Consider the following 25,095-nt stretch of genomic DNA (forward strand, 5'->3'; position numbering starts at 1 on the left):
AAACTTATGACTGGCAGATATATGTGTGTGTGTGTGTGTGTGTATATATATATATATATATATATATATATATATATATATATATATATATATATGGGTTGCAATTTGGATGGCTGGAGATCAACTACAAATGAAGGAGCTCATACATTCATCTGCTTTGATTACTAATGTCTACTATAATGTGGTTTGACAAAAGAAAACCATCAGTGGAGACTCATGAGTTTTACTTTTGACCATCTAGTGACACAAAACAAATTCCAAATCGAGTTTTAAGTTTTCAGAGGTTCTTGTCTGATGAATTATACTCATATAAGTTCATCTAAAATATCCCCAACATAGTCCTGAAACTATAATTATAATGTTCAGAAATTTATAAATTAAAATTTTAATATGGATTTCACTAGTTTAAATTAAGTGCTTCATAAAATTAAAATATCAAATATATGTATGAAAAGTCTGAAAGCCTAAATAATGCCCCATCAAAGCTAACTTTTAACATCTCAAAAAAAAAAATCTTTAAAACAAAAATCAATCAAGTCATTCAACTCCACATGATTGTTCTCTTTTAAGTCTTTATATCCCGACTTTGCCATTTAATTGACCCTTCTAGTTTCTCTACTTCAAACTTTCCCTGTCTATTGCCTTCAAACATACCCATGTTATCCCCATCCCTCAAAAAACCCTCATTTAACCCAACCATTCCTATAAGTTATCATCCCATTTCTCTCCTCCATTTTGTGGCTCAACTCCTTGAAAAGTCTTTCCTTCAACAGGTATCTCCACTTCCTTTCTTCTCACTCTCTTAACACTCTATAGTCTGATTCCAATTTCATTACTAAACCAAAACTGTTCTCTACAAAGATATTAATGATGTCTTAATTACCAAATTTAATAGCCTTTTCTCAGCTCTCCTCTTTCTTGACCTCTCTTCAGTCTTTGACAGTGTCAACCAACCTTTTCTTGATATTCTCTTCTCTCTGGTTTTTCATAGGCACTATTCTCTCCTGGTTTTTCTCCTACTTATCTAATCACTTCTCAGTTTCCTTTGATGGATCTTGAGTCAGGAAACTTCCATTAACCAGGATACTTCAAGACTCAGTCATGGGCCCCCTTCTCTTCTCCTTCTGTAATAATAGTAATAATAACTTTTTTAAAGTACTCTGTAGTTTAAAAAAAAACACATTCTCACAATGATCCAATGATTATCTCCATTTTAAGGCTAGGAAAAATAAAGGTTAGAAAAATTAAATGACTTGTTCACAGCAATAGCAACAATAGTAATAATATTAATAAGCAAGTATTTTGTGACACTTTATGGTTTTTACAAAGGGCTCTACAAATACTTCATTTTTTTCTCACAACCCTGGAATTACTACTCCCATTTAACAGAAGCAAAAAACTAAGACAAACAGAGGTTAAGTTAAGAGTGCCCAGGATCACACCGCTGTGTCTGTGTTTGTATTTGAACTCAGGTCTTCCTGATTCTAGGTCCAGCATTCTACCCACTGTGGCAGCTAGGCTATAATGTGATAGGCACTGGGTTAGATACTAGGGATAAATAAACTGGTGGAAGAATAAAGTAGTAATTTAAATGTGTCTGAGAGTATAAATTTATTAGGATTGAATGGATCAAATAAAGGTATTAACACCTAGACTGATTTCGGCAACAATTGCTACCTTGGCTGCAATTAACACCATCCTAGCTCTATCAAGCTTTGGAGCCAGTAGTCAAATGTTCTTCTGACTCAGAATCTGGGATTACTTCATTGTATTTTATTTCCTACTACATACTTACATAAAGAATATGTGGTTTATTTCCTCCTAAATTTAATTCAATACTTAGTGACTGGCAAAAAGGCAAACAAGTCAAGGTTAATTAAGATCACCATATTTTTTTTAAAATATGGATTTCTAATTTCATTTCCTCCTGGAAGGATATTGCTTCTACCAGTGCAAAACCAGGAGAATATTATACACAGTAGCAGCAGTATTATACAATGAATAACTGTGAAAAGACTTAGCTTTTATCAACAATACAATTATCCAAGACAAACTCCAAAGGACTCCTGATGAAAAATGGTGGGTGGGGGAAGGGGTAGAGAGTTTCTAAATACTATTAATTTCTATACTGTCAAAATAATTCAGTTAATATTTGTCAGTACTTTTTTCTCTTCTACCCTTGAGATTCCTTGAATGAAAACCATTTTGAACTCTTGTAACTTTTATTCTCAATAAAGAAAAAAAAATTTGTGTGTAGATTATTTCTGTCAAAATTACTGTGAAGTTATTAACATTGTTTAAAACAAATACTTCAGAGTAGAACAATTCTTTCATTAGGTAAGGATCCAAACTATAAGAATCAACAATAGAGACAGCCAAACAAGAAAAATAAAAAATTTTTTAAATTCAATAGTTTATTTCACTTGCTCTTTTTTAAAACTGCTGACCAAGAATAAGCTGCCAATTCTATTAAACATAATCAAGTGACACTAAAAACCACACTATAAATCAAAACTTAAAAAAAGATAGCCAGTAGTTATATACTCATCACAAAATGCTATGCTGGAACAAGATAAAGTCAATATTGCAATTTGTTCTTATAAAGCAATATTTCAACATGTAGTCTGGGCCCACAAAGGAGGTCTATTGAGAAGAGCTAAGTATAGCACTTTTATACAGCTCTCCAAACAGAATTGGCTTCTTCATAAGCCATTATGGGGAAAAAGAGGAGGGAGGGAGATAGAAAACCCTCTCAACCTGCTAATTAGCTGGAACTCTAGTATTCATCTGCCAATTCAACTGGAAATAGTACAAAGGGGAGAAAAATAACTACTAAAAAATACTTGAAAATACATTCAAGAAACCAAAGCTTTCTAAAATACTCATTTTGTTATCCCTTATTACTCCTTTCTCTGCCAAAACTATTTCTTTTGAATTTGAAAGCTTCATTAAGTATGAATTACTAAAAAAGTTACCTACAAAATATTAAGTATCTATGAACTTTAATATAAAATATGTAATATTATTTCCAAAATGGGACAGGTTACTCATTTTCAAATATGACAGTTAAGTATAAAGAGGTAGTTAGTATAAGACCTAGACTTTGCTTTCATTGAAACAACTAGCCATTTCTAACACAGGAACTAAATTACTCTTGCAAAAAAGAAACCATTATGGAAAGAAAGTATATGGCAAACATGATTTTTTTCAAAGTCGTTACTGTTTCACCTTTAAAGACACAAATATGACATTTATTTTTTAATATATATGGTTGTTTAAACTATCATAGAAGGATGAATTAAATCTTACAGCATTTCTATCAAGTTGTTAAGGGGCATGAATCATCATCAATTTGCAATACGAAATTAGACAAGATCTGGATGTTTTCCATTAGTGCTCCAGAATAAATTTTACAATCTTCAGGCAAGAAGGAATTTTTGAAGTCATTCCTAAATAGAAATCACAAGTGAACAACCAATTTTTGCAGTTAAGAGACCTAAATTTCCTTAATAGAGAATTGGACAAAAAAAAAAAAAACTATGAAAAGGGCAATTCTCAAGAAAAGCTATGAGTAACCATTAGGCAAAACTTTAAGAAGAGAAATTCAAATTATAGCTACTGTGTTGTTTCACTTCACATGCTTAACATTGGCAGATGACCCAAAAAATTATATTTGTTGATGGAGTTGTGGGACAAAGGGAACAACAGGAGAGTTCAGAATTTGTTCAGTCATTCTGAAAGGCAATTTGCAATCATGTCAAAAAAAAATAAAATAAAATCACTTATTACACAGAAATGAAAGAAAACTAAGAGAGTGCCCTGCAACTGGGAACAAATGAACAAAATAGAATATTTGAATGCAATGGAATATTATTGCATCCTAAGTAATGGGAAGATAAACAAATTCCTATAAAACCAGGAAGAACTGATGCAAAGTGAAATGAACAGAACCAGGAAAACAACTTAAATAATTACTACAATACTGTAAAGAAAAATAACCATGAAAGATTTTAAAACTATGAGCAATGATGCTTCCAGAGGCCTGATGATGAATCATGCTTGCCACCCCCACCCATTCCCCCAATTCCAATTGGTAGAGAAGAGGTAGACTAGAATATCAAAGTGAAAAATGCATTTTCAACCACTGCCAATTTTGGTTGACTGTATTTAGTGCAGAGGAGGGGTTTTTTCTTGGGTGGGGGGAGAGAAGAAAAGTAGAGGAATACTGATATTGATACTAAAAAAGAAAGAATCACATCAATGAAACACTTTTAAAATATACAGAAAAAAACAAAACAAAGTTTAGAAAGGGAAAGAGAAAAGCAGAGTGATAATGGAACTATTCTGATAATTAAAAATACTATGTAAGAGAATATCAATTCTTTTTTCTGTTATTCTTTGTATAAGAAAATGTTCATGCTCATGTTATTGAGATTTATACATACACACACACACACACACACACACACACACATACAGAGTTTATGATCTGTTTATATACTGTTAATGATCATTAACAAGAAATTTAACTAGAGAGCTACAGCAGAGTGCTGCATAAATAAAATTGGCCTGAGGGTTAAGAGATCTCAACTGGAGTCCTATGTGAATTTGTCCTAGGTTATCTTCCTCTCTGGATGCTAACTTCCTTGTCTGTAAAATAAGTGGGAAAAGTGGTCCAGGGATCCACAAAAAAACTATTTTGATAATACTAATAATATTAGAACATTTAAATTTCTAATATGGTCAATACTGATAGGTATAATCCTCATGAACAAAAGTTTTAACATTTATTTAGAAAAATTTTAAATTTTGAGTTCCATATTCTCTTTCTTCTTTCCACCTCCCCTCCTGAGAAGGCAAGCAATTTAATATAGGTTATACATGTACAAACATGCAAAATATTTCCATATTAGCCATAGCAGTAGAGATAGAACTCACCTATTTCCTCCAATCATTTACAAGTGCTAAGAAGCCATTGAAGTATGAACTATAGCCAGACAATGAGGGTAAATAATGCTAGATGAGCCAAGGGACAAGACAAATTAGGAAGCAATGAATGCTGTGGCAGAAGCCATGACACCAGAAGGGAATAGGGCTTCTAGCAAGCTTCTACATAGAGAAACCTTCCTTGCTATTTGAAAATATAGATTTTTTAAAGAGTATGGAGGGAAATTATTCAAGGAATAAAATTTGTTATGGTCACAATACACTACAATAAAACTCAGGAAGAACCAATGCGGAAAAAAAAAAAACATTCAAACAAAATGCAAAATGCACCAGGAATTAACACTAGGAAAGACAAGTATAACAAATGTTGCAATTTAAAAAAAAAATAATACCTGAACTTGCATAAACTGATGCTGAGTGAGATGAACAGAACCAGAAGAACACTGTACACTCTAACAGCAACATGGGGTGATGGTCAACCTTAACAGACTTGCCCATTCTATCAGTGCAACAATCAGGCACAATTTTGGAGCATCTGCTATGGAGAATGCTATCTGTATCCAGAGAAAGAATTGTGGAGTTTGAACAAAAACCAAAGGCTATTACCTTTAATTTTTTTAAAAAAAGTTATCTTATTATGTAATTTTGTTATCTTGTATACTTTATGTTTCTTCCTTAAGGATATGTTTTCTTTCTCATCACATTCAATTTAGATCAATGTATATACCATGGAAACAATGTAAAGGACTAACAGACTGCCTTCTATGGGGGGGGTGAGGGAGGGAAGCAAGATTAAGGGGGAAAATTGTAAAATTCAAAATACATAAAATCTTTCTTTAAAAAGAATACCTCAAATAAAATCTTTAATAAAAAAAATAAAAAGAATACCTGAAACAATTTAGGTAATTCTTCATACTTCATGATTTCCCCCCCTTCTTTTGCTATCAAGATTTCTTAATGTTTTAAAGACTTTTCAAATAAAGAAAGAAATAAAATATGTGGTTTTACTTATTAGGGTCAAATGCATCAAATAATACAAATGCTTATATACTTTATGCTTTTTTGTAGTAAATAAGAGGAAATATTCTTATATTTATGTCTATTGGATCATTTCTTTACCCGTATTAGACCTTTTGCCTTGAGGCACTCAGTATAATCCATCTATTAAACATGGTGAATTTAAAAAATAAACTAAAACTTCAAAACTTTATATGTAAGTTTCTACCATTACATTGATTTTTTTTTCAGATTTTTCAATAGTTTAGTTGTCATAAAAATGTAGCTTTACTTTCATCCTTACAGCAGAAGGGGCAAAAAAGATTGTGATGAAACAGACGTTATAAATAGTAAGAAATATCTCATCTGGCTCATCCAATAAATTCTAAGACAATGAATTCAATGACACAAAATACTATACAATTGCAATGAATGAAACAGAGAAAGAGTAAATCTTATCTATTTCCAGGAATATGTTAATTCCACATGAGAAAGTCTATTAATGTAATTAACCATCTTAATTATATAAATGACTAAAAACATGATTATAATCAGCAGATGCAGAAACAGCTTTGGACAAAATCTCAACATATTTCTATTAAAAACTCTAGAAACTGGGGCAGCTAGGTGGCGCAGTGGATAGAGCACCAGCCCTGGAGTCAGGGACCTGAGTTTAAATCTGACCTCAGTCACTTAATAATTGCCTAGCTATGTGACCTTGGGCAAGTCATTAACCCCATTGCCTTAAATAAATAAAAAATTAATTTTAACTCTAGGAATCATAGGAATATACATTTTCCTTAAAACAATGAATATATTTGTCTAGTCCAAGGATAAACATTCTACATAATGGAGAAAAGTTAAAGGTTTTTCTAGTAATAACAAGGCTATAGTCAGGAAAGCCCATTATCACCACTATCTAACATAGTGCTAGAAATGCTAGCTAGAACAAAAAACAAGAAAAATAAACTGAGGGAATAATAAGAGTAGAACCCAACATTTATATAGCATCTACCTTGTTCCAGACACTGTATTATATGCTTGACACTAACTATCCCATCTGATTCTCACAACATTTTATTGTTGAGGAAACTAAGGCAAGCAGAAGGTCATACAGCAAGTACTTGGGTGGGGGTCATCTTGGCACTCAGGTCTTCCTGACTCCAGTCCTTCATCCAGTCTTCTCCACTTAGCAGCCCACAAAGTGAGAAAGTTCAGAAACAGGCAACAGCAGTGTGATTTAGACCCCAGAAGCAGAGATGTTTCTCATTTCTCAGAGATGCCACTCAATTTGGAGTGCTCACATCTAGGCCAGCCTATAGGACAGGAATTTCAGACCAAAAAGAAACCTACAATTCTGAACCTGAGCCAACACAACTTCCAGCAGGCTGATAAGGCTGAGCTCAGTAGCATTCTACCATTATTCACACCCAAATCCAGGTCATGATTTTAAAGAGTTCAGATCAGGGCAAAAGGAATCAGACTTTGCCCAGGATCAGACCACTCTGGAAACATTGAAAGCTGTTGGCAGGTTCCCAATCTGTCCCTGAGATGCAAAAATAATATTCCCTCCAAAAATGTAACGAAATTCAGCTTTAACATCAACATCAGGAATTGGCTGGAAAAATGAGCAAACAAACAAGAAAGCCACCCTAAAGACCTATTATGGTGGCAGGAGACACACTGAAGACAAAAACCCAAAAGAGAATGACTCAAATATCCATAAGCAAAACCTCCACCAGAATCCATCATAGCTTAGGTACAAACTCAACCAGAATATGAAGCAAGTGTTTTACAAAAATTTTAACATGGGGGCAACTGAGGGGCACAATGAATACAGTACTGGCCCTGGATGTCAGGAGGACCTACATCCAAATCCAGCCTCAGACACTTAATAATTACCTAGCTGTGCGACCTTGGGCAAGTCACTTAATCCCATTGTTTAGTGAAAACTAAAATTAAAAATAAAAAAATTAACTTGTCTTAATAAATGAAATGAGGACATTTCTATATATGACTAGCAAGATACAGCAGAAATAACTAGAAAGAGAAATCCCATTCAAAGTAACTTAAGATAAAATAAAATATTTGGGAGTCCACCTGCCAAGGCAGACTCAAAAACTTTTTGAAAACAATTACAAAACTCTCCTCACATAAATAAAATCAGATTTAAATACCTGAGCAAACATCAACTGTTCATGGATAGGTTGAGCTAATATAATAAAAATGACAATTCTACCAAAACTAAACTACTTATTTAGCACCCTACCAATCAAAATTCCAAAAAATTACTTTAATGAGTTAGAAAAAGTTGTAAGTAAATTTATATGGAGAAATAAAAAAAAATCAAGAATTTCCAGGGATTCAATGCAAAAAAGTGCAAAAGAAGGTGGCTTAGACTTACCAGATCTAAAATTATATTATAAAGCATCAGTCATCAAAACTGTCTTGTATTGGCCAAGAAATAAGAGTCATGGATCAGTGGAATAGACTCGGTGCAATAGCAGGAAATGATTATAGTAATCTGCTGCTTGATAAACCCAAAGAGTAGAGCTTTTGGGATAAAAACTCTCTCTTTGATAAAAACTGTTGGGAAAATTAGAAGTTAGTATGGAAGAAACTTAGATTAGACCAACACCTCACACCCTTTACCAAGATAAGATCAAAATGGATACAGGATTTAGATATAAATAACAATGTTATAAGCAAACTAGAAAATCAAGGAGTAGTTTACCTGTCAGATCTATGGAAGGAGAAACAGTTTATGACCAAGGAAGATATAGAGAACATCATTAAAACAAACTAGATAATTTTGATTACATTAAATTAAAAAGCTTTTTGCACAGACAAAACCACTGCAACCAAGATCAAAAGAAATGTAGTAAACTGGGAAACAATTTTTGCAACTAGTATTTCTGACAAAGGACTCATTTCTAAAATATACAGAGAACTGAGTCAAATTTAAAAAAAAAAAAAGCAATTCCCCAATTGACAAATGGTCAAAGGATATGCAAAGGCAATTTACAGCTGAGGAAATCAAAGCAATCCATAGTCATACAAAAAATTGCTCCAAATCATTACTTATTAGAGAAATTCAAATTAAAGTGTCTCTTAAGTACCACCTCACACTTCTCAGACTGGCTAATATGACCAGAAAGGAAAATGATCATTGTTGGAAGGGTTGTGGGAAATCTGGGACACTAATTCATTGTTGGTAGAGCTGTGAACTCATCCAACCTTTCTGGAGAGCAATTTGGGATTATGTCCAAAAGGCCACAAAAATGTGCATACCCTTTGATCCAGTAATACCACTATTGGGTCTCTATCCTGAAAAGATTATGGAAAAGGGTAAAAAAAAATCACTTATACAAAAATATTTATAGCAGCCCTGTTTGTGGTGGCAAAAAATTGGAAATTAAGTGAATACCCTTCAATTGGAGAATGACTTAACAAACTTTGATATAGTATGTCATGGAAGACTATTGTTCTATTAGAAACCAGGAGGGATGGGAATTCAGGGAAGCCTGGAAGGATTTGCATGGACTGATGCTGAGTGAGATGAGCAGAACCAGAAACTGTACACCCTAACAGCAACATGGTGATGATGATCAACCTTGATGGACTCACTTATTCCATCAGTGCAACAACCAGGGACAATTTTGGGCTATCTGCAATGGAGAACACCATCTGTATCCAGAGAAAGAATTATGGACTTCGAACAAAGACCAAAGACTATATTACCTTCAAATTTGAAAAAAAAAAACTGTTATCTTATTATGTAACTTTTTTATCACATATACTTTATGCTTCTTCCTTAAGGATATGTTTTCTCTCTCATCACATTCAACTGAGATAAATGTATAACATGGAACCAATGTAAAGACTAACAGAATGCCTTCTGTGGGGGATAGGGGGAGGAAAGCAAGAATGGGGGGAAATTGTAAAACTCAAAATAAATAAAATCTTTCTAAAAAAATAAATGAAATGAGGGAACTTTAGGGAAAAAAAAATACTAAAAAAAGAAATGAGTCAATGAAAGAAAAAATTGAGAATTTACAGTTTGACATGTTATCTTTGCCAAGCTCAAACTCTTAAAAATTAGAACCAGTCATATAAAAGCCAATGACTCCATAAGACAACAGAAAATATTAAAATGTCAAAAATGAAAAAATAGAGGAAAATTGAAGGTATCTCATAGCAAATATTACTGAACTGAAAAACAGATCAAGAAAAAAAAACTGGTGTCAATGGACTATATAAATACAATAAACAACCACAAAAAGCCCAGATATCTTATTTCATTAAACTTTTAAATAAATTACCCATATCTTTCAAAACCAGAGGGCAAAGCAGAAATAGAAAGAAAACATTGAGGGGCGGCTAGGTGGCGCAGTGGATAAAGCACCAGCCCTGGAATCAGGTATACCTGAGTTCAAATGCAGTCTCAGACACTTAATAATTACCTAGCTGTGTAGCCTTGGCCAAGCCACTTAACCCCCACTGCCTTGCAAAAACCTAAAAAAAAAAAATCATTGAATACCTCTGCAAAAAACAAACTCCCAGAAACATTATAGTCAAGATCTAGAACTTCCAGGTCAAAGAAAAATACTACAGACAGACAGACAGACAGACAGACAGAAAGAAAGAAAGAAAGAAAGAAAGAAAGAAAGAAAGAAAGAAAGAAAGAAAGAAAGAATTCAAACACCAAGGAGCTACATACAGTAATACATGACTGACAGACATCACACTAAACTGGAGAATTTAGACTACAGTATTCTAGAAAGCAAAGATTATATAGGCTTATAGCCAGTAATAGTCCATAAAACTTACATTAAAGACCCAATGGCTACCAGGCACTGTGCTGAGAACTGGGGAATACATAAAGAAACAGAAGAACACCTTGCCAGGCCTTCAAGGCACTGATACTCTATGGGGAAATGTGTAAACAATTATACAAACATAAGCTATATAGAGGATAAACAGGAAATGATTAGCAGAAAGAAGACACTAGGAAAAGGCTTCATATAGAAGGTAAGATTTTAGTTGGGACTTGATGGAAGCCAGGGAAGTCAGAGGCTGAGATAAGGACAGAGAGTATTTGAGTCATGAAGAACAGTAGGTGGACATGTCCAGAGCCAAGACAAGCTTTTGTTAGAGGAAAATCAAGAAAGTCAATATCACTAGACTAAAGAGTGCATGGGCTTGGGGCAAGAGAGGGAACAGAGTAGCTAAGATGTAGAAAAACTGGAAAGGAAAAGAAAAGTAGCTAGGTTATGCAGGACTTTGAAAACTGAACAGAGGATTCTATATTTGATCCTAGAGGTAATAGGGAGCCAATGGAGTTTATCAAATGGAGAGGTAACATGGTCAGACTTGCCTTTTAGGAAAGTCTTGGTAAGAGAATCATCCCACCATGTGAGGCAAGAATGAAGGATGAGGGCAGTGGATAGAGCACCAGCCCTGGAGTCAGGAGTACCTGAGTTCAAATGCAGCCTCAGAAACTTAATAATTACCTAGTTGTGTGGCCTTGGACAAGCCACTTAACCCCACTGCCTAGCAAAAACCTGAAATAAAAAAAAAATGAAGGAGATAGGCATTTGAATGATATGAGATTAAAAGGAGAGAAGAGGGAACTCTCAGAGAATGGTCTCAGTTTTTAAAAAAATGAGGCAATATTCTCAGCTGAGAGGGTAGGAGGAATATGGAAGGTTTGAGGAGGAATAAAATACTCTGGCAGAGTTGATATAGCAAGTGGGATGAGTTAATTAGAGAGATATAAAAGGATTGCCTACTAGCAGCGAAGGCTCAGTTGAGGTTATATAACATAAATCTGAAGTGGATCCAAGAGAATTTTAATCACCTTCATTCAGCAGCATGTGAGGACTAGGATCATGACATAAGGAGGTGGTGCCATGACATGCAGGTGAACTGGATTTAAGTGAGGGAGGGCTGAGCAAAGTCACGAGCCTCACTTTCTCCTCCACCGTCATCTGGTCCAATGGCCAGATGTTGGACAGAATCCTTAAAGATGGCCCCAGATGCAGGAAACCTTGCCCTTTAGAAAAAAAAAATAAAGGAAGGAAGGAAGGAAGGAAGGAAGGAAGGAAGGAAGGAAGGAAGGAAGGAAGGAAGGAAGGAAGGAAGGAAGGAAGGAAGGAAGGAAGGAGAAAGGAAGGAGCAGTAATTAGTTTTACTCACTAAGTAATTAGGGGAAAGATAAATATCAAGTTACAAAAAAATAAAAACTTACAAAACAGTGAATGATAAGTATGAAAGAAAGAGAGGTCTATGTAAAGTGTTAAGAGAAATTTGAATACAGAGAAGAATTTGTTTCTGTTTTTTTAATTTATTTTTTTATAAGTATTTTATTTATTTTTCCAACTACATACAATGGTGGTTTTTTACTAATTTTTTTTTTGCAAGGCTTTGAGTTTTACAATTTTTTCTCCCTCCTGCCCCCCACAGAAAGTAATTCGATACAGGCTCTACTTTTGTAACCATACTAAACACAGATCAAAATTGAACGTATTGTGAGAGAAGAATTAGAAGCAAACAAAATAAAGAAAACATCAGAGATAGCAAAATTATATAATATATAATACATAAGACAACTTTTAAAAATTGAAGATAAGTTTTGGTCTTCATTTAAACACCACAGTTTCTTCTCTGGCTATGGATGGTATTTTCCATCACAAGTACCTTAAAATTGTCTTTGATTACCGTACTGCTGAAATGAACAAGTTCATCATGGTTAATCATCACCCCATGTTGCTGTTAGTGTATACAATGTACTTCTGTGCATTTCCCTTCACATCAATTCATGCAAGTCTTTTCTGAAATACCATTCTTCAAGATTTCTTATAGAACAATAGTTTCATCACATACCACTATTTGTTCAGTCATTCCCCACCTGATGGGAAGCCCCTCAATTTCCCATCTTTGCCACTAAAAACAAAGCTGCTATGAATATTTTTGTACAAGTGATGTTTTTACCCTTTTTTTTCATGATCTTTTCAGGATATAGATCCAGTGGTGGCATTGCTGGCTGCACATTTTTAATAACCTTTGGACATAATTCCAAATTGCTCACCAGGGAAGGTTGGATCAGTTCACAAGCCCACCAACAATGCATTAGTGTTACAAAGAAGTAATTCAATGGAAGGACTAGGGGCCACAGGAAGGGGAAATCCATTCCAGAAAGGGAAGGCAAAAGATCAAAAGCATAATGAAAGAAGAGGTTAGGCTAGAATTTGAGATAAAGAGTAGCCCAATTTGATTGAAATATAGAGTACATCAAGCAGAGAACAGTATGAAATAAAGCTGGATGGATAGGTTGAAATCAACTTATAGAGGACTTTGAATAGGAGGCAACATGAAGGCACTGAAGGTTTCAAAATAGAGAAACTGATGTGATAGTAATTATTTTGGTCCACAACTGTGCACTCATTATATTCCTTGTGTAAAAAATAATCCTAACAATTCAACTATTAGTTTTACAAAGTTACTTGCTAATAAAAGTGACTTGCCCAGAGTCATACAAACAGCATGTATTAGAGATAGGGCTGCATGTTTCCTCTCTTCTGAGAAAAGAGACAAGGGAGAAAAGGAAAAAGGAAAAGAGAAAAGAAAGGAGAAGAAAAGAATGCAAAAAAGTTAAACAAAATATATGAAGTGTCATAAAAGGAAATCAGTTGGAGGAACTGGGAATATTTAGCCTGATAGAGAAAACATTCAGAGCCAACATGACAGCTGCCTTCAACTAATTCTATTGGTCCCAGAACCATGATCAAACAATACAAGTGGCAAAGAGACAAACTGAGGCCTGATGTCAATAAAATCTTTCCTCCGATTGGAGCTATTCAAAAGTGGAATGCTCTACCTCAAGAAGTGATTGGCTCCTCCTCCTTGGAGACATTCAAGCTGAGGATGAAAGATCTGTCAATTATGCTATAGTGAGCATTCCTCTCATGTATGGAATGAACTAGATAGATGGCTGCTGAGATCCCTTTTAATTCTCAAATTCTGAGACATCATCACCTACCCAGATATTCACCCTTTGTTATCAAAGAATGAAAAAGAAATGGAAAAAAAGCAAGTCAGCAAGTCAATCAACAAGCATTTATTACATACCTACTATGTGGCAGGAACTGTGTACTGAGTTGTTTTTTCATTATGTGCATCACTATAGTCATTGTGTATAATGGTTTCCCAGTCTTGCTCACTAATTTACTTTGCAACAGTTCACATAAATCTTTCTATTCCCTCCCTATAATCTTAATATTCATCATTTCTTAAGATGAAGTGACATTGATCACATTCAAGTATCACAATTCCCCAATCAATTGGCATCTACTATGTTGCCAATTATTTGCTAAACAAAAAAAAAGTACTGCTAAAAATGCTTTCTGTATTTCCTTCCTTGATCTCCTTGAAGTATATAAGCCAAGCAGTGAAATCTCTTAGTCAAAGAGTAAAGATATTTAAGTTACATTAGTGATTCCTTTGGAATGTTCTGTAATTGTATTTATATGTCTTAAGTATATCTATCTCAGTAGATAGAATCCCTGATATTTCAAGCATTCTATAATTCACAGGAAAACCACATCATAACATAGAACTGGAAAGTAACTCAGAGATGATCTGATCCAAAGCCCTGATTTTTCAGATGAGAAAACTAAGACCTGAGGAGATTAATTGACTTGTCCAGGACCCCAGCTCCTCTAATTCCAGAGCCAGTGCTCCTTCCACTCTCTTGTAACTTGAATAGCATTTTCTTTCTCTTATTTTCTCCTACATTTCAATATTGCTATATAGAAATGCTATTCATTTTGTGATTTATGCCATCATATATGGTGGAAGTGAAAGGAAAGAGGAGAGTGTGATTACTCAGAGTAGTACAATTCCAGGCAACTAAATTGAATTCAGAAAGATTTAAAGATTACTTCAAGGCTTATTATCATCTCAATATAAGATTACTTTCTATAAACAATTTTGCCCAATGATAAGCTAAATTTATCCCCTGGGTTTTGTTTTAATTTGTTCTAAACTTTGTAAACATCAAAAAAAAATTCAAATACACACAAATAACTAGATATGTAACCATAATCTTCCATTATAATTTGCTTTGTTCCTTTTTTAAACCAGTGATCACAGCTCACAGTGAAAAAGTTTAGCCACTAAAAGTGAAAGCAACAGAATTCAGAAGAGAAAAATAATTTCAAAATAATATCCATAAACCATGAAATTTTAAATAAATACAAATTTTAAGATGTAATTACTCAAGAATACTCCAGTGTTCTGTGTCATTTTTATGGTTAAACTATTTCTATAGGAATGAAAAAGGTGATATTAGTGAATTTAGGTAACTCAGTGAATTCAAAATTTCCCAAGCAGGGTTTTCAAGTAATTTTTATTTATACTTCATGAGACATTAGTTTTTATCTGACAAGTAACTGCACAAATACAATGACACATATAATAGCCATCAACTTAACTGTTTAAAATTAATTCAAAGACCATTTTAAACCACATATAATAGTATAAGAAATAAGGATCCAATAAGTATAAGAAATACAAATAACTTGAAGTGTGTGTAAAGCATCATGTCAAATAATGGGCAATTCAGGCAAACATAAGTTCTCAGAAGACTAGTTACAGTAGCAGGCCTATCATTTAGCAAGATGACATTTCTCAGTTATCTCATTTATCTCTAATAAATTTTACTAAGAATAATTTTCACTTATTACAAAAAAGAAAGTCAATACAAGCAGAACATGCAAAGTCATGCTGTAATACTATAATAATAATGTAGTATCAGAATTTTAAAAAATCAAGTTTAAAATTCCATATGAATGTGTAAATATACAAGAGAGAAACAGACTGGGGCAGCTAGGTGGCACAGTGGATAAAGCATCGGCCCTGGATTCAGGAGTACCTGGGTCCAAATCCGGTCTCAGACACTTAATAATTACCTAGCTGTGTGGCCTTGGGCAAGCCACTTAACCCCATTTGCCTTGCAAAAACCTAAAAAGAAAAATAAAAAATAATTTAAAAAAAAGAGAAACAGACTCATTCTTCCCATACGGAATTTATCTTCTATTGGAGAGAACAATATGCACACAAATAAAAATATACAAAGTACCTTCAAATTTGCAAGTTAATTTCATAGGAAAGACATTATCAGGTGGAAGGATCAAGCAAGGACTTATGCAGGAATTTGACTTGAGATGTGCTCTTCAGCGCATTAGGGATTTTAAAAAGAGGAAAGTAAGGATGGGGCCACATTCCAGTGCTGAGAAATATAGAAAGACAGACAGATGTACATGTATGTATGTATGTATGTATGTATGTAAAGGCATGGAGAAGAAAAACGAAATGCCAAGGGTAAAGAACTACAAAAAGACAATTTGATTGTTCCACAAAACATATAAAGGAAAGTAATAAACCTGGAAAGATAGTTTGCAGGAATATTAAGAAGAGCTTTAAATGTTAAAAAGTACTTAAATTTGGTCCTAGAGGCAATGGTTTCTTGAAAAAGGGAACAACAATATTATTAGACCTGAGCTTTAGCACTATCATTTTGGCTATCATCTAGGAGAGCTCAGGGCCTGGTATATAATTCATTTAACTAAGTCATCTGGGGTAGGGACTAAAGAGAAGAGAAACTGGAGGAAGGGAGAACACAGGAGCTGTTGGAATAATTTAGGACAGAAGTGACAAAGGTCCTAACTATGCAAAACTGTCCTCCTCCCAACCTCTTTATAGCTGTCAACTCTCCCTGAATTGAAACCTTAATCACCATGATTCTTCCCTATCACATACACAAACCCCTCAACTAATCATTTATAAGTTTTTAGAGTCTATTCCACCATTTCTCACTTTTCTCCCCTATTCACAACTTTGCCACCAGTCTAGTTCAGGTATTCAATACCTCTTACCTAAACTACCACAACAGTCTTATTATATTCTCTCCTCTAAAATTTATCCCTTAGTAAAGTTATTAAAATAATCTTCCTATTGCAAGTCTTACCATATTGCTTTCCTAAAGGAACATATAATTAGGTCCTTACTGTGTTGGATAAAACACAAATTTCTTAAGCTAATATTTACAGCCCTCCAAAATTTGGCTCTGAGAAACCTTATAATCTTATTTCATATTACTTATCCTTCACACACTCAACAGGCTTTCTCAACTTTCCTAGACAATACTAGATCTCTTCTTTACTTCTAATATACTCTGTACCAGTTATTTGTGTATATGTATCCCTTCATTTCCATCCTCACTTTCAGCTCCATGAGAAAAGAGACCACATAATTTGGCATCTTTTTTCTGGTCTTCAGCTCAATTTGTAGCTTTCCAAAGTTAAATTCTCTAAGCAAATGAATCTGACTAGTAAACAGACTCACAAGTCTTCTTGATCAATTTCTAGAGGATCTTCTTTTCTATCTCTATTTAGCAACCTCTTTCAGGGTGTGAAGAATATTAAACAACTCTCAACTATTCATTCCTTTGGATTAAACATATGTCTTTGCAAATGGAAGAATGTAAAGACATGAAAAAATTAACTATGAAGAACAAAAATAATCTTAAATTAGTTAAAAGAAATTGGGATTTTTAGTCTAGAGAAGGAAGGAGGACCTTTCAAATACTTTACCAGGTATCACCTGGAAAAGATCTTATTTGTTCCGCTTGGTCACAAAAGGCAAAACTAAAAGCAATGAGAAACTTGTTAAGGATGTGGTAAAAGAGAATACCTAAGTCTATTGATGTATAATTAGTAATATATAAAGAAAAAAAGAACAAGAATTAAGTTAACAGAAGAAAATGCAGTGTAAGAGGTTAAAAGTTGTAAAGGGAAACAAATGAATATACTTCTAAATCTCTAATATTTTCTGCCTCCCCCTAACTCCCGAGGTGTTCAATCGAAATCGTCTCCCATTACCAGTTCCAACCAAAAAGAATTTTGTTCTTCATAGTATTTCAGAACTGAAAGAAAACCTAGAGGTCAGATCAGTCCTCTAGTTAAATTTCATCATTTTACAGATGAGACTTTGTAACTTACCCAGGGGCACACACGACTAATGGGCACAGCTAAGATTTAAACCCTCTTTCTCTGAATCCAAATACAGCTCTTTTACCTATTCCACATTTATCTCTTCCTCGGGGTCTCCCACAGAACTGCAGATAGCAGATACAAGGTAATTACTGAATGATTCAAGGAGTTACAGTGATTAACAGTTCCTCCTCTAGTGTTGTAACAAAAACTTCATAACCATCAATCTATAAACATTGCTTAAATTCCCCACCACCACCAAAATTCAGTACCTTAAACTGACTCATACTGAGAATAAACTGTTTATTTTCTTCCCATTCATACAGCTTGACAAGATTTTTGGGCAATGTGTTCCCCATTAGTTTAGTATTTCATTAGCTGAAAAAAATAATAATTACCTATAAATTTGTAGATTCTACTATAAACTCTTCCATAAGTATTGAGTAAAAACTGGGTTCATTCTGGAGAATCCCACTCTTTAAACATCTCCACTGAGAGAAATCCTGATACTTCTTTCCTATCTTTAATTCAACCCTTTATCCATGATTTTAAAAAATGTATGCATTTATATATACATGTTTTTAATTAAGTCTTTTTTTGTGAAATCATGATTTTTCAAACTTAACTTATAAGAAAGATACCCTTAATGAAACTTGTTATTTCCACTATTAAAAACCCTTAGTCTGAAAAGTACTTTCATTATACCTAACAATTATATAATAAAATATGTATAGTGGAAAGAAAACTAGACTTACAAACAAGATACATAGGTTAAATACTGCCTCAAATGGTTGCTATGTAACCACAAATAAGCCCTTAACCTTCAGAGGCCTTTCTAAGTATGAAACAGGGGACTAAATGTATATTTGTTCTACCCACCTCAAAGGTCAAGGAGAGATCATCAAAAAAGTATTTAACTCACTGGAAAACATGGTTTAGTTTTGGGGTGGTTGTTGTTGTTATTGCTTTTTGGAAAGCCTGGACATTATATTTCAAGCAATAATAAATTAAAACTGCCCAGATCTTTTAGAAATACAGGACAATTACACATGAAGAAAGAATCTACTACTGCTGCTACTACCTGTAATCATAACTTAAAAAGAACTCTAAAAGTTAGTTTCAAGAATGTTATATTTAAAATCTAAAGCATTCAGCTCAAAAAAAAAATACTGTAAACATTCAAAAGATGTTTGTTCAACTACCAAGTCAGGGTCACAGAAGATATGGCTAGTTCTACAGGGAATCTTTATACATATATATATATATATATATATAGTTCCAAAAGGCAAAGGAAATAAACTTACAACCAGAGGAGTAATGGTAAAAATTTCACAATTGCTTATCTGCTATGCAACAAGTTTTTAAATTTAATCTGCATTTAACATTTTCTCTATTACTTTCTTAAATCTAAACAATCAACAAAATGATAAATCAAGCTGATTTGAAATATGTGCCAATTTCCAAGATGTAAATGCTAACACTGCAATTTTAACAATTTGACTTTCACCACCAGTATAAGCTGGCTGACTGTATATACCCCAGTACCAGAAAACTGCAAAAATTAAGTATAATCCCGGAAGGGAAGTGGGGAATGATGAGACAGAATGAAAGAACTTTTAAGCATTTCTGATGAGGAAAACAAGAGCTGAGCAGGAACTCTGAAATACAAAGAAACCTAAGTGAAATAAATTTATTGGGCAATTAGAAAAAGTTGTCTTATGATCTTGTGCTATGGGAGAAAAGAAACAAGTATCCCCTCAGAATCTTAATAACTTCAAAGACATTGAGGGAGGTATAAAGAAAAATAAGTCTTGGGGATGAACTGGGTCTATTCTGAGGGTTTTGAGGTTGAGAAAAAAAATTGAACTAGAGGAAAAAGGGAGATAACTACTTATTTCTCATAACTGAGGCTTGTGAGAAAAGTATACAACATGGAGGAAGAGATGGAAATAGTGGGAATAAGACTCTTATGTGAAACTTAAAAAGGCTGACCATACATATTCAGTGTAGTGGAGAAATAAATCAAACCTGAGGCAGCTAGGTGGCGCAGTGGATAGAGCACCAGCCCTGGAGTCAGGAGGACCTGAGTTCAAATTTGACCTCAGACACTTACTAATTACCTAGCTCTGTGGCCTTGGGCAAGCCACTTAACCCCATTGCCTTGCAAAAAAAAAAAAAAAGAAATATATCAAACTTGGGGTGGCTAGGTGGCGTAGTGGATAAAGCACCAGCCTTGGAGTCAGGAGTACCTGGGTTCAAATCCAGTCTCAGACACTTAATAATTACCTAGCTGTGTGGCCTTGGGCAAGCCACTTAACCCCGTTTGCCTTGCAAAAACCTAAAAAAAAATATCAAACTCAATAGGAAAGTAAGAGGGAACAGTAAGGCTAAAACCAAGGAGAAAGTAGTCACAAGGAATAGAAGCTTCCTAATACTGTTATTAAAAAGGTGGAGAAAAGAGGAATGAAAATTAAATAACCAGAATCCAAGTGGGTACTTTAAATTGCATCATAAAGAATTCAGAATGGCTAAACAAATTGTGATATTACGGGTTTTGGATTATTTGGGGAATCGTCGATCTCTGGTAGTCAGATGAAATCTACGGATCCCATTTCAGAATGTTTTTACATATATATAAAATAAAATCTATTAGATTACAAAGGAAACCAATTAAAATGAAACAATTTTTTTAAAAAAAAATTTTAAGTTCGCAGACTCCAAGTTAAGAACACATATACAATATTGATATAATGAAATATTACTGACCTTTAAGAGATGACAAAATAAAATTATTTCAGTAAACACTGAATAATATGAACTGAGAAGGAGCAGAATTAGTTTATATAGGAATGGAAATGTCAAGAAAAACAACTTTGACAGACTTAAGAATATCAATCAACGCAAAAATAACAATGTCTCCAAAAAGACATTAGGTGAGTATGTTACCTACTCACCTCCTAATAAAGAGATGAAAAGGGGTGAAGATGTAGTGTTTAGTCACAATGACAGGAAAAACAAAACAAAACAAAAAAGAGACTCACTGTAATTTTTTTTTTTAACTACAGATCAGAATAGACGTTCAGAAGGAAACCCAGACCAACAGGGCAAATATTGAAAGTAATAGAATTGATGAGCTTTTTTAAGCACACAATATGAAATACATTCACAGTTGTACACATATTTTTTTTTCTGTTCTGTGTTAAAAAAAAATTTCGGGGGCAGAGCCAAGATGGCGACAAGAGTGGAAGGTGTCCTAGGAGCTCTCTCATAAATCTTTGAAACTAAGGACTTTAACTAAATTTTCAAGAGACAGAACCCACAGAGGGACCCAATGGGGCAGTGCTCCTACTCAAGGTAACCTGGAAAAAAAGCAGAAAGGTTATAGAGGTCTGAGGGGCGGCCTGCCAGAGGGGTGGCCCGCCAGAAGAAAAGAACTTCAGCCTCCTGGAGGCAACCCCAGGGCGCTGGGAGCCACTGCTCCCAGCAGCACGGGAGTTTCCTGACCTGCGCCCCAAGGAGCACCAGGTACAAAGTGGGGGACCAGCTCTTCCAGAACGAGCACATGGAGCCCAGACCTCAGGGCACACAGCAAGCTGCCTGGCCACTGCATTCCAGATCCAGGAAACAGAAGCAGGGGGAGCTGGTCAGCAGGAGCCCCCAGGACATGAGTCCATTGAACTGAGGGAGGGGAGTGAAAAGAGAGAGACTGCTGAGCTCTGTCCTCTTCCTCTGGAACAGGACTCTGGGGCTCTGACCACATTCAGATCCTGATCCCCGGAAGAGCAGCAGGGCCCACCCCCACCTCAGCCCCGTGGCAGAGGGGGGCACATATGGTCATTCACAGACCAGGAGGAAGGACAGAGCCTCACACACTGATACCCTTGTAGGAGTGTCCCAAAAGCTCAGGAAGCACCCACAAAACAGGTGCAGACTGGGAAAAATGAGCAAGCAGAGAAAAAAGGGGAACACAATTGAGAAATATTTTGCAAATGAGCCCAAGAAGGATCAAAATACTCAGTCTGAAGATGAGGAAGCACAAGCTCCTGCATCTAAAGACTCCAAGAAAAACAGAAATTGGGCTCAGGCTATGACAGAGATTAAAAAAGACTTTGAAAATCAAATGAGGGAGTTAGAAGAAAAACTGGGAAAAAGAAATGAGAGAGATGCAGGAAAAACATGAAAATGAAGTCAGCAGCCTAGTCAAGGAAATCAAAAAAAAAAATAGCATGCTAAAAACCAGCTTAGGTCAAATGGACAAAACAGTTCAAAGAGTTATGGAAGAAAAGAATGCTTTAAAAATCAGAATGGGCCAAATGGAAAAAGAGATAAGAAAACTCTCTGAGGAGAACAAATCCTTCAGACAGAGGATAGAATTCAGGGAGATTGATGAATTTGCCAGAAATCAGGAATCAATACTTCAAACCCAAAAAAATTAAAAATTACAAGAAAATGTGAAATATCTCATTGAAAAAACAACTGATATGGAAAACAGACTTAGGAAAGATAATTTAAAAATTATTGGAATACCTGAAAGTCATGATCAGATAAAGAACCTTGACATAATTTTCAAAGAATTACTACAGGAAAATTGCCCTGATATCCTAGAAGCAGAGGGCAAAATAGAAATGGAGAGAATCCACGATCCCCCCGAGAAAGAGATCCCAAAAAACCAACCCCTAGGAATATCATAGCCAAGTTCCAGAACTCCCAAGTCAAAGAGAAAATATTACAAGCAGCCAGAAGGACACAGTTCAAATATCGTGGAGCTGCAGTCAGGATAACACAGGACTTAGCAGCAACTATGTTAAAAGTTCGTAGGGCTTGGAATATAAGATACCAGAAGGCAAAAGAGCTTGGAATGCAACTGAGAATCAACTACCCAGCAAGGCTGAATATCCTCTCCCAGGGGAAAAAGATGGACTTTCAATGAACCAGGGGAATTTCAAATGTTCCTGTTGGAATGGCCAGAGCTGAACAGAAGGTTTGATCTTCAGATACAGGACTAGGGTGAAGCATAGAGATTGGAGGAGAAGGGGAAAATATGAGGGACTTAATGATGATGAACTGCATGGATTCCTGTATAGAAAAGTGACACTGATAATACTCATATGAACCTTCTCAGTTAATAGAGCAGGTAGAGGGAGCTTTTATAGTTGAAGCACAGGAGAAAGCCGAATTTGAAGATAAAATATGGTGTAAAAATGGAGTCAATAGAAAAAAAGGGAAATGTAATGGGAGAAAGAAAAAGGAGAGGGGGAATAGGACAAGATATTTCATATAATAAGATTTTTCTTTATTATAATGAGCTATTGCAATGATATGGAAGGGGGGGAAGGCAAGGGGGAACAAGGGAATCTTTGCCCTTATCAGAGGTGGCTAGGAGAGGAAACAGCATATATACTCAATGGGGTATAGGCATTTGGAGTAAGAAGGGGGGGGGACAGGGGGAAGGGGGAGATGTGAGTGATGGAGGAGAGGATGGACCATGGGGGGAGAGTGGTCAGATATAACACATTTTCTTTTTTACTTATTGCAAGAGGCTGGGATTGGATGGCCTGTCCGGGACCATAGGGCCAGGTGGATTCTGGGCCTAAGGGGTGGTATGAGGGCTCGGGGCCTTTTGGCCCCGGGGCCAGGGATCTGTATGCTGCACCACTCAGCGACCCTACAGCAGAGTCAGAGTGAAAGGAGAGAGAAAATATAGTACATGGTAGTGGAGAAATACGAAAGGAGGGAGTTGCGATCAGCAATGGCAACGCTGGAAAAATATGGAAGTAACTTTTGTGATGGACTTATCATAAAGAATGTGATTCACCCACGACAGAGTTGTTGGTGTTGGAACAAAGACTCAAGCACATCTTTTATTATTATTATTATTTTGGAGGGGGGGTGCAGGGCAAAAGGGGCTGGGTGGCCTGCCTGGGGCCACATAGCAGGGTGATTCTTGGGTGTCTGAGGCCGGATTTGGCCCTGGGTGCTCCTGGCTCAAGGGCCAATGCTCTGTCCACCACCCAGCCACCCCTACTATTATTACTATTTTATTTTATTTAGGGTCTTTTTTTTTTTTTGGTTTTTGCAGAGCAGTGGGGTTCGGGTGGCTTGCATATCACATGGCTGGGTGATTGTTGGGTGTACGGGGCCAGATGTGGGCTTGGGTGCTTGTGGCTCCAGGGCTGGTGCTTCGTCCATTGCTCCACCTGGCCATACCTACAATTATTACTATTATTTTTTTTAATTTTAATTTTTTTTCTCTCCCCTTTACTTTATCGCTGAAGCGAGTCTATACTTATGGGGGAACGGGGTATCTCATTCACTCTTAAACAAGAATATTTTACTAATGTAAAAATAACATTAATTGTACAAAATGACAATAAATATTAAATTTAAAAAATAATAATAATAAAAAAAATTTTAAAAAATTTCAAAGACCTATCTGTGATAAAGAAGTCAGAGATAGTACCCAGTTCAACTTACCTTAACAATTGCTAAAATATGGAAATTTAAATTAAATGAAAAGAACCTGGTTGCTAAAACTAATTTCCATGAAAAACACCTCCATATTGTTAATCCCAAAGTGCCATAAGAGCTGATCCTGGAAGATATATTATCCTTTCCTTTTTTATACCCAGATCTACAAAATGGGACATGGTTAAAAAAAAATTCTATGAAATTCCATGTTCAAAATCTCCAGTGCCTGTTAATTTAAAAATCTTTCTTAAGATTTATCAAAAAAAAAAAAAATTAGGGGCAGCTAGGTAGTGCAGTGAATAGAGAACCAGCCCTGGAGTCAGAAAGACCTGTGTGACTGTGGGCAAGTCACTTAATCCCCCAATGTCTTGCAAAAACAAAAGAAAAAAGACAAAAAATTTTAAGAGGGCAAAGGATTAATGAATTAAGGAAGAAAGAAGAAAAATATATTTTTATTCAATATAAATTGGACAATTTCTATTTTTCCTTGCCTAAAAGTAGTATGTCCCATGGCCAATACCAAAATGGAGTTTTTAATAAGCAAAATGAAAGCAAATTAACACATCATCCTAATCAGAATCTCTACACTTTTAGAATTCATCAGTATTTTGCAACAAGAAATTCCAGATCC

This window comes from Macrotis lagotis, chromosome 8, assembly GCF_037893015.1.
Source record: "Macrotis lagotis isolate mMagLag1 chromosome 8, bilby.v1.9.chrom.fasta, whole genome shotgun sequence".
Classification (NCBI taxonomy): domain Eukaryota; kingdom Metazoa; phylum Chordata; class Mammalia; order Peramelemorphia; family Peramelidae; genus Macrotis; species Macrotis lagotis.